The sequence below is a fragment of the Tachyglossus aculeatus genome, chromosome 22, assembly GCF_015852505.1.
Source record: "Tachyglossus aculeatus isolate mTacAcu1 chromosome 22, mTacAcu1.pri, whole genome shotgun sequence".
Lineage (NCBI taxonomy): Eukaryota > Metazoa > Chordata > Mammalia > Monotremata > Tachyglossidae > Tachyglossus > Tachyglossus aculeatus.
The window spans coordinates 1,339,878-1,352,820 of record NC_052087.1 but is presented as its reverse complement, the minus strand read 5'-3'; positions in this window follow the sequence as shown (position 1 = coordinate 1,352,820).

Sequence of the window (12,943 nt, the reverse complement as noted above, 5' to 3'; positions counted from 1 at the left end):
CACGATCCTTCCACAGGCTGATCCCGGGATCAGCAAAAGCAGGCAAGCAGGATAGACTTGAGAATAGTCATTTCTATTCGTCGACTAGATCTATACCCGATGACCTGACTTTTCTGAAATCAACTTTTCAGAAGAAAGCCCTATTTAATACTGGAGGAAGCCAAGTAGATAAAATTGTAGTAATGGTATTTATACTGAATGCCCGCAGGGTTCAAAGCACGGTGCTAAACACTTGGAATAGTACAAGGGAAGCCCTGTATGCATTCCCTGCCCGCAGAGAGCTTACCAGACAAAAGTATTTTCAAATACAGTTAATACTAAATCATTGATGATGATGATAATAATAATAATGGTACTCATTAAGTGTCTACTATGAGAAGCAGCATGGCTCAGTGGAAAGAAGATGGGCTTTGGAGTCAGAGGTCATGTGTTCAAATCCCGCTCTGCCAATTGCCAGCTGTGTGACTTTGGGCAAGTCACTTAACTTCTCTGTGCCTCAGTTCCCTCATCTGTCAAATGAAGATGAAGACTGTGAGCCCCCCATGGGATAACCTGATCGTGTTGTAGCTTCCCTAGCACTTAGAACAGTGCTTTGCACATAGTAAGTACTTAATAAATGCCATTATTATTATGTGCTAAGAACGATACTAAGCACTGGGGTAGATACAAATTATTCAGGTTGGGCACAGTCCTTGTCCCACATGGGGCTCGTAGTCTAGGATTTAATTATCATCATCATCAAATCCTTCCTACCTTTACCCCCAGTATTCCCTTGGTTGATTATCAACATAGTGGATTTGGTCATATGTTTTGATCACATGATGTGCAAAGGGATTTTTTTTCTTTTCCCTCTGTCTCTTCCATGATTCACCACCCAATTGGGTTCCTTCCTCCCCGGAGGGTTGGTTTTGGGTCCCGGCCCTGCTTACAGTCTGAGCCGGTAAGGTGCGGGGAGCTGCCGACTTGCGTGGAAGGCCATGAGGCTCAGCCAGAAATGAATCGTGAACTCCTGCAACAGCAAGGAGCAAACAGATAGACAGGCAGACAGTTCTTATAAATTCTCGTCTCTCTTTATTGCTTTGTTGTACTTTCCAAGCGCTTAGTACAGTGCTTTGTGCACAGGAAGTGCTCAATAAATATGATTGAATGAATTTTACAATCAATCAATTAATCAATCATATTTATTGAGTACTTACAGTGTACAGAGTGCTCTCCTAAAAGTACCAGGTAACAGAGTTGGTAGACACATTTCCAGCCAGCAATGAGTTATAGTGTAGTATATACTAAGTATGTACTTAGTATAGTTAGTATTATTATCATCTACAATTTTACAGATAATAATAATAATAATGCTGAAGATGGCATTTATTAAGTGCTTACTGTGTGCAAAGCACTGTTCTAAGCACTGAGGAGTATACAAGGTGATCAGGTTGTCCCACGTGGGGCTCACAGTCTTAATCCCCATTTTACAGATGAGGTAACCGAGGCACAGAGAAGTTAAGTGACTTGCCCAAAGTCACACAGCTGACAAGTGGCGGAGCCAGGATTAGAACCCATGACCTCTGACTCCCAAGCCTGGGCTCTTTTCACTGAGCCAACTGAGACCTAGAGAAGTGAAGTCAGAGGTCATGGGTTCAAATCCCGTCTCTGCCAATTGTCAGATGTGTGACTTTGGGCAAGTCACTTAACTTCTCTGGGCCTCAGTTACCTCATCTGTAAAATGGGGGATTATGACTGTGAGCCCCCCGTGGGGCAACCTGATCACCTTGTAACCTCCCCAGGACTTAGAACAGTGCTTTGCACACAGTAAGCACTTAATAAATTATAATTATAATTTATTATAATATAAATTATTATTATTATTATTAAGTAACTTGCCCAAGGTCACACAGTTGACAAGTGGAGGAGCCAGGATTAGAATCCAGGTCCTCCAACTCCCAGTCCCAAGCTCTTTCCACTAGTCCAGGCTGCTTCCTGTGTCCTAGCTGATTATACTAATGTACACAAGTGCAGAGATGGGGCAAAAATAAAAGTATTCATAAAGCTAGAGGGGCTCCTGGGCTGAAATGAATCAGGATGTAGGAATTAATTGGAGGTTTGTTGGAGGAGGTGGGATTTTATTCATTCATTCAAATGTATTTCTTGAGCGCTTACTGTGACCAGAGCACCGGACTAAGCGCTTGGGAAGTACAAGTTGGCAACATATAGAGATGGCCCCCACCCAACAACGGGCTCACAGGCTAGAAGGGGGAGACAGACAACAAAACGAAACATGTGGACAGGTGTCAAGTCATCAGAATAAATAGAAGTAAAGCTAAATGCACATCATTAACAAAATAAATAGAATAGTAAATATGTACAAGTAAAATAAATAGAGTGATAAATCTGTACAAACATATATACAGGTGCTGTGGGGAGGGGAAGGAGTTAGGGTGGGGAGGATGGGGAGAAGGAGAGGAAAAAGGGGGCTCAGTCTGGGAAAGACTTTGCAATGTCCATGCTAGCACTGCTCACTCAGGTCTAACTAGCTAGCTTCCCTGATCCCTGCTCCTGCGGTGACCCTGCCCCTTTCCTTTACTGTTTTCCTCTCTGTCCCCACCTCAAGCCCCCTCTCCCCTACCCTGACTTGAAGTCTGGCCACTTTTAGTCCAGCCCCTAAAAATTTGTCTTTCCTACGCCTCTTCCCTGAACCTGTCATCGACTTGCAAATAAGAAGAATGGGGAGGATGACGGGAAATAAACACTGGGACTGCCGGCAGTTGATGGAGTGGAGTTGAGCTAGGTAGGTAGACAGTTTGGGGGATTTAATAATAATAATAATAATAATATAATGGCATTTGTTAAGCGCTTACTAACATCATCAATCATCATCAATCGTATTTATTGAGTGTTTACTGTGTGCAGAGCACTGTACTAAGTGCTTGGGAAGTACAAATTGGCAACATATAGAGACAGTCCCTACCCAACAGTGGGCTCACAGTCTAAAAGGGGGAGACAAAACCAAACATACTATGTGCAAAGCACTGTTCTAAGCGCTGGGGTGGTTACAAGGTGATCAGGTTGTCCCACATGGGGCTCACAGTCTTAATCCCCATTTTCCAGATGAGGTAATTGAGGCACAGAGAAGTTAAGTGACTTGCCCAGAGTCACACAGCTGACAAGTGCCGGAGCCGGGATTAGAACCCATGACTTCTGACTCCCAAGCCCGTGCTCTTTCCACTGAGCCACGCTGCTTCTCCTCTCAAGGAGTTAGGGCTCAGAATCCAATGGGACTGAAGAATGTCAAAGAATTCCTGGACTAGGACTAGAAGCCAGGGCTCCTAATTTCCAGAGCATTGCTCATTCCACTGACCCAACAGCTGGAATTGCAGCTCTCTTAGATTGTGAGCCCCATGAGGGATAGGGACCATGTCTAATTCCCGCCTGTGAATTTCCTCCCGGCACTTAGAACAGTGCCCTGCACACAGTAAGTGCTTAATAAGCACTTTTCAATACTACTTGTGAAATGTGGATGGGGACAGGGTTCAAAGTATTGAATCTCCTGAAATCATCTGCTAATTTGTCCTGCCTGTGATACCTAAAGTTATGGATAATTAACGATCGGCTGTATTGATTTGACAAAATTAAAAATTTGGGGGTAAAGGATCTCCGTAGTGGAAAGGTGAGTCAGAAAAATAAAGTCTGTCTGGGAAGCAAAAGTTCGAAGGGCAGCAGAAAAAAAAAATTTTGCATTATTTCTGTGAGACCCCGAGGGTAGGAATGGACAGAACAAGAAAGAGGATGGAAAAGGGAATTTGATAGTACACATTCCGGGTCAATCTTCGTAACCCACTGAAGGATGTTTATAACATGGCTATAAAATGTCCTTACAACCTGGAAGTTGAGTGACTCACCAATTTACCACAGCTTCTCGCCCAAAGAAACCTTGGCAAGTAACTGCAAATTGGGGCAGCCAAGAACATAGCTGATTTCCACATGTAGATCAGAGGAAGCAAGAGCAGAATATTTTTAAGTGGAATGAATTAACCTGTCAAAAGGAAATTTGTACTCGACTCCTGTTTCCTTAGCAAACTTGATTCTATATTATATACAGGATATAGTAATGTAATAAATGTAATTTTGTTTTATATGTGCACTATATACTGAATAGCCAGTCTAATTTAACCACTGCTGCAGGTATAAATAGAGAGAGCCTGGATGTCAGAGAACCCGGATTTAATCCTGGCTCTGCCTCTTGTTTGCTGTGTGACTAGAGGACAGAGGATTGTGTATATATCTATAATTCTGTTTATCTATTTTGATGCTATTGAACCTGTCTACCTGTTTTGTTTTGTTGTCTGTCTCCCTCCTTCTAATAATAATAATAATAATAATAATAACAGCATTCATTAAGCGCTTACTATATGCAAAGCACTGTTCTAAGCGCTGGGGAGGATATAAGGTGATCAGGTTGTCCCATGTGGGGCTCACAGTCTTAATCCCCATTTTACACATGAGGTCACTGAGGCACAGAGAAGTTGTGACTTGCCCAAAGTCACACAGCTGACAATTGGCAGAGCCGGGATTCGAACTCATAATAATAGTAATGATGGCATTTGTTAAGTGCTTATGTGCAAAGCACTGTTCTAAGCACTGGGGGTATACAAGGTGATCACGTTGTCCCACGTGGGGCTCACAGTCTTAATCCCCATTTTACAGATGAGGTAACTGAGGCTCAGAGAAGTTAAGTGACTTGCCCAAGGTCACACAGCAGATATGTGGGGGAGTCGGGATTAGAACCCATGACCTCTGACTCCCAAGCCCGTGCTCTTTCCACTGAGCCACTCTGCTTCTAGACTGTGAGCCCGTTGTTGGGTAAGGATTATCTCTATCTGTTGCCGAAGTGTACTTTCCAAGTGCTTAGTACAGTGGTCTGCACACAGTAAGCACTCAATAAATATGATTGACTGACTGACTGACTGAATGAATGACTAGAGCATGAGCCTGGGCATCAGAAGGACTTGGGTTTTAATCCCGGCACTGCCACTTGTCTGCTTTGTGACCTTGGGCAAGTCTCTTCACTTCTCTGTGCCTCAGTTCCCTCATCTGTAAAATGGGGATTAAGATTGTGAGCCCTATGTGGGACAGGGACTGTGCCTACCCTGATTATCTTTTGTTCTCCCCAGTTCTTAGAACAGTGCCTGGCACATAGTAAGTGCCTAACAAATACCACAATTATTATTATTATTACAGTGACGATGATGATCATTATCCCAACTCCACCACTTTTTTTATTGGCATTTATTAAGCGCTTACTATGTGCTAAGCACTGTTCTAAGCACTGGGTGGGATACAAGATGATCAGGTTGTCCCGTTTGGGGCTCACAGTTCTCATCCCCATTTTGCAGATGAGGTAACTGAGGCCTTGAGAAGTGAAGTGACTTGCCCAAGGTCACACAGCAGACATGTGGTGGAGCTGGGATTCGAACCCATGACCTCCAACTCCAAAGCCCGGGCTCTTTCCACTGAGCCACGCTGCTTCTCACTTGTCTGCTGTGTGACCCTGTACAAGCCGCTTAACTTCTCTGTGCCTCAGTTTCCTCATTTGCAAAATAGAGATTCAGTCTTTGCTCTTCTCCCCTCTATTTAGACTGTTAATCCCCTGTGGGTCAGGGTCTGTGTCTGGCCTGATTAACATGTAATTATCCCAGCACTTAGAACAGTGCTGAACACATATTAAATGCTTAACAAATATCACAATTATTATTGTTATTATCATCATCATCATCATTATAATTATTATATCCAGATGTTTTGATTGATACTACTGTCTCTCTTCTGCATCGCAAGTGGCCCAAAAGTACTGGCACTATGTTTCAATTTTCACACCCGGACTGGTTTCAGTTCTGAACTTCATCCCAGGTTAGGGGAAGAGCCAGATGTCCCTTCCTCCCACTACAGTTCCGTGCTTGGAGTTGGGAGGGCTTCAGAGGAAGAAGGGAGATTTCATTCATTCATTCATTGTCGTATTTATTGAGCGCTTACTGTGTGCAGAGCACTGTACTAAGCGCTTGGGAAGTACAAATCGGCAACATCTAGAGACGGTCCCTACCCAACAACAGGCTCACAGTCTAGAAGGGGGAAACAGACAACAAAACAAAACAAGTAGACAGGTGTCAAAACCGTCAGAATAAATAGAATTATAGCTATATGCACATCATTAATAAAGTAGAGTAGAGAATGCTCCTGAGTGCTCACTGTGGGCAGAGCACTGTGCATCAGAATAAATAGAATTATAGCTATATGCACATCATTAATAAAATAGAGTAGAGAATGCTCCTGAGCACGCACTTTGCACATAGTAAGCACTTAATAAATGCCATCATCATTATTATTATTACATACTGTGTGCAGAGCACTGTACTAAGCACTTGGGAAGTACAAGTCGGCAACATACAGAGACGGTCCTTACCCAACAACGGGCTCACAGTCTAGAAGGGGGAGACAGACAACAAAACAAAACAAGTAGACAGGTGTCAATACTATCAGAATAAATAGAATGATAGCTATATACCAAATGAGGCTGACAAACTTTAGAGAAATTAGAGCCCCTGCTTTGGGACCTGACCTAGGTTTTGGCAGAGGGGGATAAAAACAGAGACTTGTAGGAGTGGGTAGTAGGGCTTTTGAAGGGAAGGGGCTGGGAGGTTAAGAGGAGGAAGAAGTGCTCAATAAATATGACTGATTGATTGATTGATTGATTGAAGAGAAAGGCAGGAAGAGGAGAGGAGAAAGCTAATTGCTAATCAAACTATACTTTGTGTGCTCACTGTTGTGTAGCCAAAGTTTGCTCCCGTCTCCTCAGGGAGCCCACAGTGCATCCGAGCCAGACCCACTTCACCATATCAGTCTGCGGCAGCTGTCCCTGTCTGTCACCGTAGCCGAGGATACAGTTGGAGGAAAGAGCGTGGGACTTGGGAGACAGGTGACCTATATTCTAAGCCCAGTTCTGACACTAGCCTGTTGTGTGTCCTGGGCTAAGTCACCTAACCTCTCTGAGCCTCAGCTTCATCATCTGTGAAATGGGGGAAAGATACCTTCTCTCCACATTCATTAGATTGTTAGACCCTGTAGGAGAGGGAGTTGTCTGAGGATGGCAGATAGGGGAAATGAGGGCTGAGTCAGGAAAGGTCTGGAGGAGATGTGATTTTAGGAGAATTTTGAACAGGGGGAGAGTACCCCCAAACAGTACCACACCACACAACAAATCTATTTTATCCCCATGCTGAGAGAAAGGCAAATTAGTTTAGCTCCTTCCATGCCAAAGTTGGAAAGAGAGAGCAAACAATTAAGAGGACAGAAATCACCTAGGCACAAAACCACCCCACCTCTCTTCCTGCTCTTATCTCATCAGTGTGCTCAGGAACAGAGAGTCTCGCTGAAACTATGGAGCAGTGAAAGAGGGACGGATGACAGTATTTGAAAATGTTTTATGAGGCCCCAAGGCTTCGGAGACAGCAATGGTCTTTGAGTCTATGATACACAATAGAGATTAGCACCATTATTCTATATATAATCTTTGCAACAAAACACTGTCACCTATTTCTGTCAACAAAGGATTTCTTTGTTTTGGTAGCCAAGAGACAGTTTATCTCAATCGAGACGGCAGAACATACCTTCTCAGTTGCAAAAGTCAGTTTCTAAAATACCTTATTTTGGAATGTAGCTTGGAAATTAATACTGCAAGGTTTTAAAACTCAAATCAGTTTGGCCCTTCCCCTTATGTGGGACAGGAGCTGTGTTTTATCTGATTATCTTGTATCGATCCCAGCACTTAGCAACACATGGCAAGGACTTGATACATACGCTCACTCTTCTTATTATTATGCTTCATCATTGGGTGCCTGTGTCCATAGGCTGACGATCATGGTGATGCTTTTTAACACTTGAGGTTAAGTTCTCTGACTGCATTTTGGGGCTTTGACTACCTTGCTGATCATCACAGAGGGTGGGTAGGGAAGTGGGCAGAGGGACTCTTCCTGGCCCTTTCTCTTTTATAGGTCATACCATGTGTTCTCCCAAACTCTGGCCCAGCAGAACAAGTCAGTGGAGGTCCACGGAGAGCTCTGAGGGCTGCTGGCAGGAGTCCAGAGGGAGTCCAGACTCCCACAAGTCACAATGGACCCTTTTCAGGAACATACTAGTTTCCCCCAGAAGCTTCCTTTTTGATTCCCAACCACCTTTCATCTAGCATATTTTATTACAGCTTTTCTGCTAGTGTTTTGCTTAGGGTCACCACCACCAACTAGATGAAGTAGTGAGGAGGGCTACAGAGTATTTAATTCATGTTTCTTGTTTCATGATTTTGGTACTGGTTCAATCTCTCATCCTATCCTGACTGGATTACTGCACCAGCCTCCTCTCTGATCTCCCATCTTCCTATCTCTCCCCACTTCAGTCTATATGTCACGCTGCTGCCTGGATCATCTCTGTGCAGAAATGCTCTGGGCATGTTACTCCCCTCCTCAAGAATCTCCAATGGCTGCCAGTCAACCTACGCATCAAGTAAAAACTCCTCACTTTCAGCTTCAAGGCTTTCCATCCCCTCGCCCCCTCCTACCTCACCTCCCTTCTCTCCTTCTCCAGCCCAGCCCACACCCTCCACTCCTCTGCCACTAACCTCCTCACTGTACCTCATTCTTGCCTGTCCCGCCGTCGACCCCCAGCCCACGTCCTCCCCCTGGCCCGGAATGCCCTCCCTCTGCCCATCCGCCAAGCTCGCTCTCTTCCTCCCTTCAAAGCCCTACTGAGAGCTCACCTCCCCCAGGAGGCCTTCCCAGATTGAGCCCCCCTTTTTCCTCTCCTCCTGCCCATGCCCGCCGCCTTACCTCCTTCCCCTCCCCACAGCACCTGTACATATGTTTGTACAGATCTATTACTCTATTTTACTTGTACATATTTACTATTCTATGTATTTTGTTAATGATGTGCATCCTGCTTCATTTCTATTTATTCTGACGACTTGACACCTGTCCACATGTTTTGTTTTGTTGTCTGTCTCCCCCTTCTAGACTGTGAGCCCATTGTTGGGTAGGGAGTGTCTCTGTATGTTGCCAACTTGTACTTTCCAAGAGCTTAGTACAGTGCTCTGCACACAGTAAGCGCTCAATAAATATAATTGAATGAATACTGGTTAAACACCTACTACAGGTCAAGCCTTGTAATAAGTGCCGGAGTAGGAAGATGCATGATAATCTGGTTGGAAAACAGTCCTCATCCCACCTGGGGGTTACAGTGTAAGCAGGAAAGAGAACAGGTGTTTAATCCCCATTTTATACTTGAGGAAACTGAGGCACAGAGAAGCAAAGTGACTCACCCAATGTCACACAGCAGACTAGTGATGGAGCTGGGATGAGAACCCAGGTCTTCTGATTTCCAGGCCCACACTCTTTTCACTAGGCTTTTTCTCTTATTATGTGGTTTATTTCATCCATTCCGGGGCTTTTCAAACTCTTTTTGAGACTGTACCCTTAAAGTCTCAGGGTTTCATTGGAAGAACTCTGAGAAAACCAGTCCAATACCTCTCCTTCCCAGTCCAATACCTCTCCTTCAAATTAGCCCCCTCTAGACTGTAAGCTTGCTGTAGGCAGGGAATATGTTTGTTATAATAATAATAATGATGGCATTTATTAAGTGCTTACTATGTGCAAAGCACTGTTCTAAGCGCTGGGGAGGTTACAAGGTGATCAGGTTGTCACAGTCTTAATCCCCATTTTACAGATGAGGTAACTGAGGCACAGTGAAGTGACTTGCCCAAAGTCACACAGCTGACAATTGGCGGAGCCAGGATTTGAACTGGCTTGGAGAAGTGAAGTGACTTGCCCAAGGTCACACAGCAGACATGTGGCAGAGCCGGGATTTGAACCCATGACCTCTGACTCCAAAGCCCATTCTCTTTCCACTGAGCCACGCTGCTTCTCTAATATTCTCTTTAAATTGTTGTGTTATACTCTCCCAAGTGCTTAGTACTGTGCTCTGCACACAATAAGTGCTCAATAAATACGACTGATTGGTAGATTCATATATTCATTCCGTAGTCTCCACCAGGCCACCCATCACATCCACAAGTCCCGCATCCCTCCAGGCCACAAGGATCTCTCCATTAGTATTCCTACAGAATTCCTCACTGGAGTTGAGCTGTTCGGCTGATGAAACAGAGAATAGCAGCAGTGGCAGTAATAATGATAATAATAATGATGGTATTTGTTAAGCGCTTACTATGTACCAAGCACTGTTCTGAGCACTGGAAGTAGAGAAGCAGCGTGGCTCAGTGGAAACAGCCCAGGCTTGGGAGTCAGAGGTCATGGGTTCGCATCCCGGCTCTGCCACATGTCTGCTGTGTGACCTTGGGCAAGTCACTTCACTTCTCCGAGCCTCAGTTACCTCATCTGTAAACTGGGGATTAAGATTGTAAGCCCCATGTGGGACAACCTGATCACCTTGTATCATCCCTAGTGCTTAGAACAGTGCTTTGCACATAGTAAGCACTTAGTAAATGCCATCATTATTATTAGTAGTAGTTGTAGTTTCTGTGTGCCTCAAAACTTGGGAGCTTGAGAATGATTCCCTGATTTACTTCTGTGCTCCTTTCCTGCTGCTTCTTGCTAACTTCGCCTTACCTGTTTCCACTTTCTATCACCAGTCAATCAGTGGTATTTATTGAGGACTTACTGTGTGCAGAGCACTGTAATAAAGTGCCTGGGAGAGTACAATAATCAATCAGTTGTATTTATTGAGTGCTTACTGTTTGCAGAGCACTGTACTAAAGGCCTTGGGAGAGCACAGTATAACAGATTTGGAAGACACGTTCCCTGCCCAAATTGAGCTTGTAGCCTAGGGAGAGAGACAGACATTAATATAAATAAATTACACAGATGTACATAATTGTTGTTGGGCTGAGGGAATATAGCAGAGAAGCAAAGTAGTCTAGTGGACAGAATACGGGCCTGGGAGTTAGAAGCACCTGGGTTCCATCTCTTGTCTGCTGTGTGACCATGGGCAAGTCACTTAACTTCTGTGCCTAAGTTCCCCAATCTGTAAAATGGAGATTAAGACTGTGAGTCCCATGTGGGGCAGGGACTTTGTCCTACCTGATTAGCTTGTATTCATTCATTCATTCATATTTATTGAGCGCTTACTGTGTGCAGAGCAAATACTAAGTGCTTGGAAAGTGCAATTCAGCAATAAAGGGAGACAATTCCTGCCCACATTGGGCTTGCAGTCTAGAAGGGGAGAGACAGACATCAAAACAAGTAAAAAGGCATCAAAATAAATAAATAGAGTTATATATATATATGTACATAATATACACAAGTGCTGTGGGGCAGAGATGGGGGGTAGAGAAAAGGGAGTGAGTCGAGGCGATGCGGAGTGGAGGGGGAGCTGAGAAAAAGGGGGGTTTAGTCCAGGAAGGCCTCTTGGAGGAGGTGAGCCTTCAGTAGGGCTTTGAAGAGTTATTGTTTCCTGGATTTGATGAGGGAGGGCGTTCCAGTCCAGAGGTAGGATGTGGGCCAGGGGTCGACGGCGGGACAGGCGAGAATGAGGCCCAGTGAGAAGGTTAGCACCAGAGGAGCGGAGTGTGTGGGCTGGGATGAAGGAGAGAATGGAGGTGAGGAAAGAAGGGGCAAGGTGATGGAGAGCTTTGAAGCCAATAGTGAGGAGTTTTTGTTTGATACGGAGGTTGATAGGCAACCACTTGAGAGTTTTGAAGAGGGGGGTGACATGCGCAGAGTGTTTCTGAAGAAAGATAACCTAGGCAGCAGAGCAAAGTACGGACTGCAGTGGGGAGAGACAGAAGGTTGGGAGGTCAGAAAGGAGGCTGATGCAGTAATCCAGTCGGGATAGGATGAGAGATTGAACCAGCAAGATAGCTGTTTGGATAGAGAGGAAAGGGTGGATCTTGGCAATGTTGTGAAGGTGGGAGAGGCAAGCTTTGGTGATGGATTGGATGTGTGGGATGAATGAGAGAGTGGAGTCAAGGATGACACCAAGGTTGCAGGTTTGTGAGACGGGAAGGATGGTTGTGCCATCCACAGTGATGGGAAAGTCAGGGAGAGGACAGGGTTTGGGAGGGAAGATAAGGAGCTCTGTCTTCGACATGTTGAGTTTTAGGTGGCGAGAGGACATCCAAGTAGAGATGTCCTGAAGGCAGGAGGAGATGCGAGCCTGTATCTGCCCCTGCACTTAGTACCGCCTGGCACATAGTAAAGCCCTAAACAAATACCAAAAAACACCCCAAATCCAGATTTAGCCAACATGTTCCCTGCCCATAACAAGATCACAGTCTCTGTATCCTCCCTGCAGTGCTTTAAGGAATCCCCAAGAATTCCCACAACCTAGTTGGCAACCTCTGGCTTCTTCACAGGCAGTTTTCATGTAAAAATGTCATCACTGTTCATTATGGTACTTGTTCCCATTAAGTCTTATATATTGGTGGTTTGTTTTCCTCTTGGTTCTTTGGTTTTAGCAGCAGCATTAATTGAGCTCCAATTCCGTGAACAACATTGTACTAAAGTACTTGGGAACATACAACAGAAGTAGAAGATGCGGTCCCTCCTCTCGAGGCACCAACAGTCTAATGGCAAGATCAAACAGACCCTAATTAGAAGCCTAGATGAAAGATCAAAAATCTAGTTGCAAATGTAAAAAAACCAAAGGTGAAGTAAAAAATTGGAAAGATCCAAGCTTTGGTAGAAAATATTTAAGAAAAAATGCATTCACCAAATGTTTTTACTGACTATTCATCTTATAATTCAGCGGATTTTATGGCTCAGAAACTACTGTGATGTTCTAGGGCTTAGGTTTCACAAGTTGTGAAATAACTTACCCCCTCGATATTTCCTTGGGGAAGTGGTGAGAAGAACTAAAAGGATATTACATGTAATCAGCCCCTATCAGCTGACCT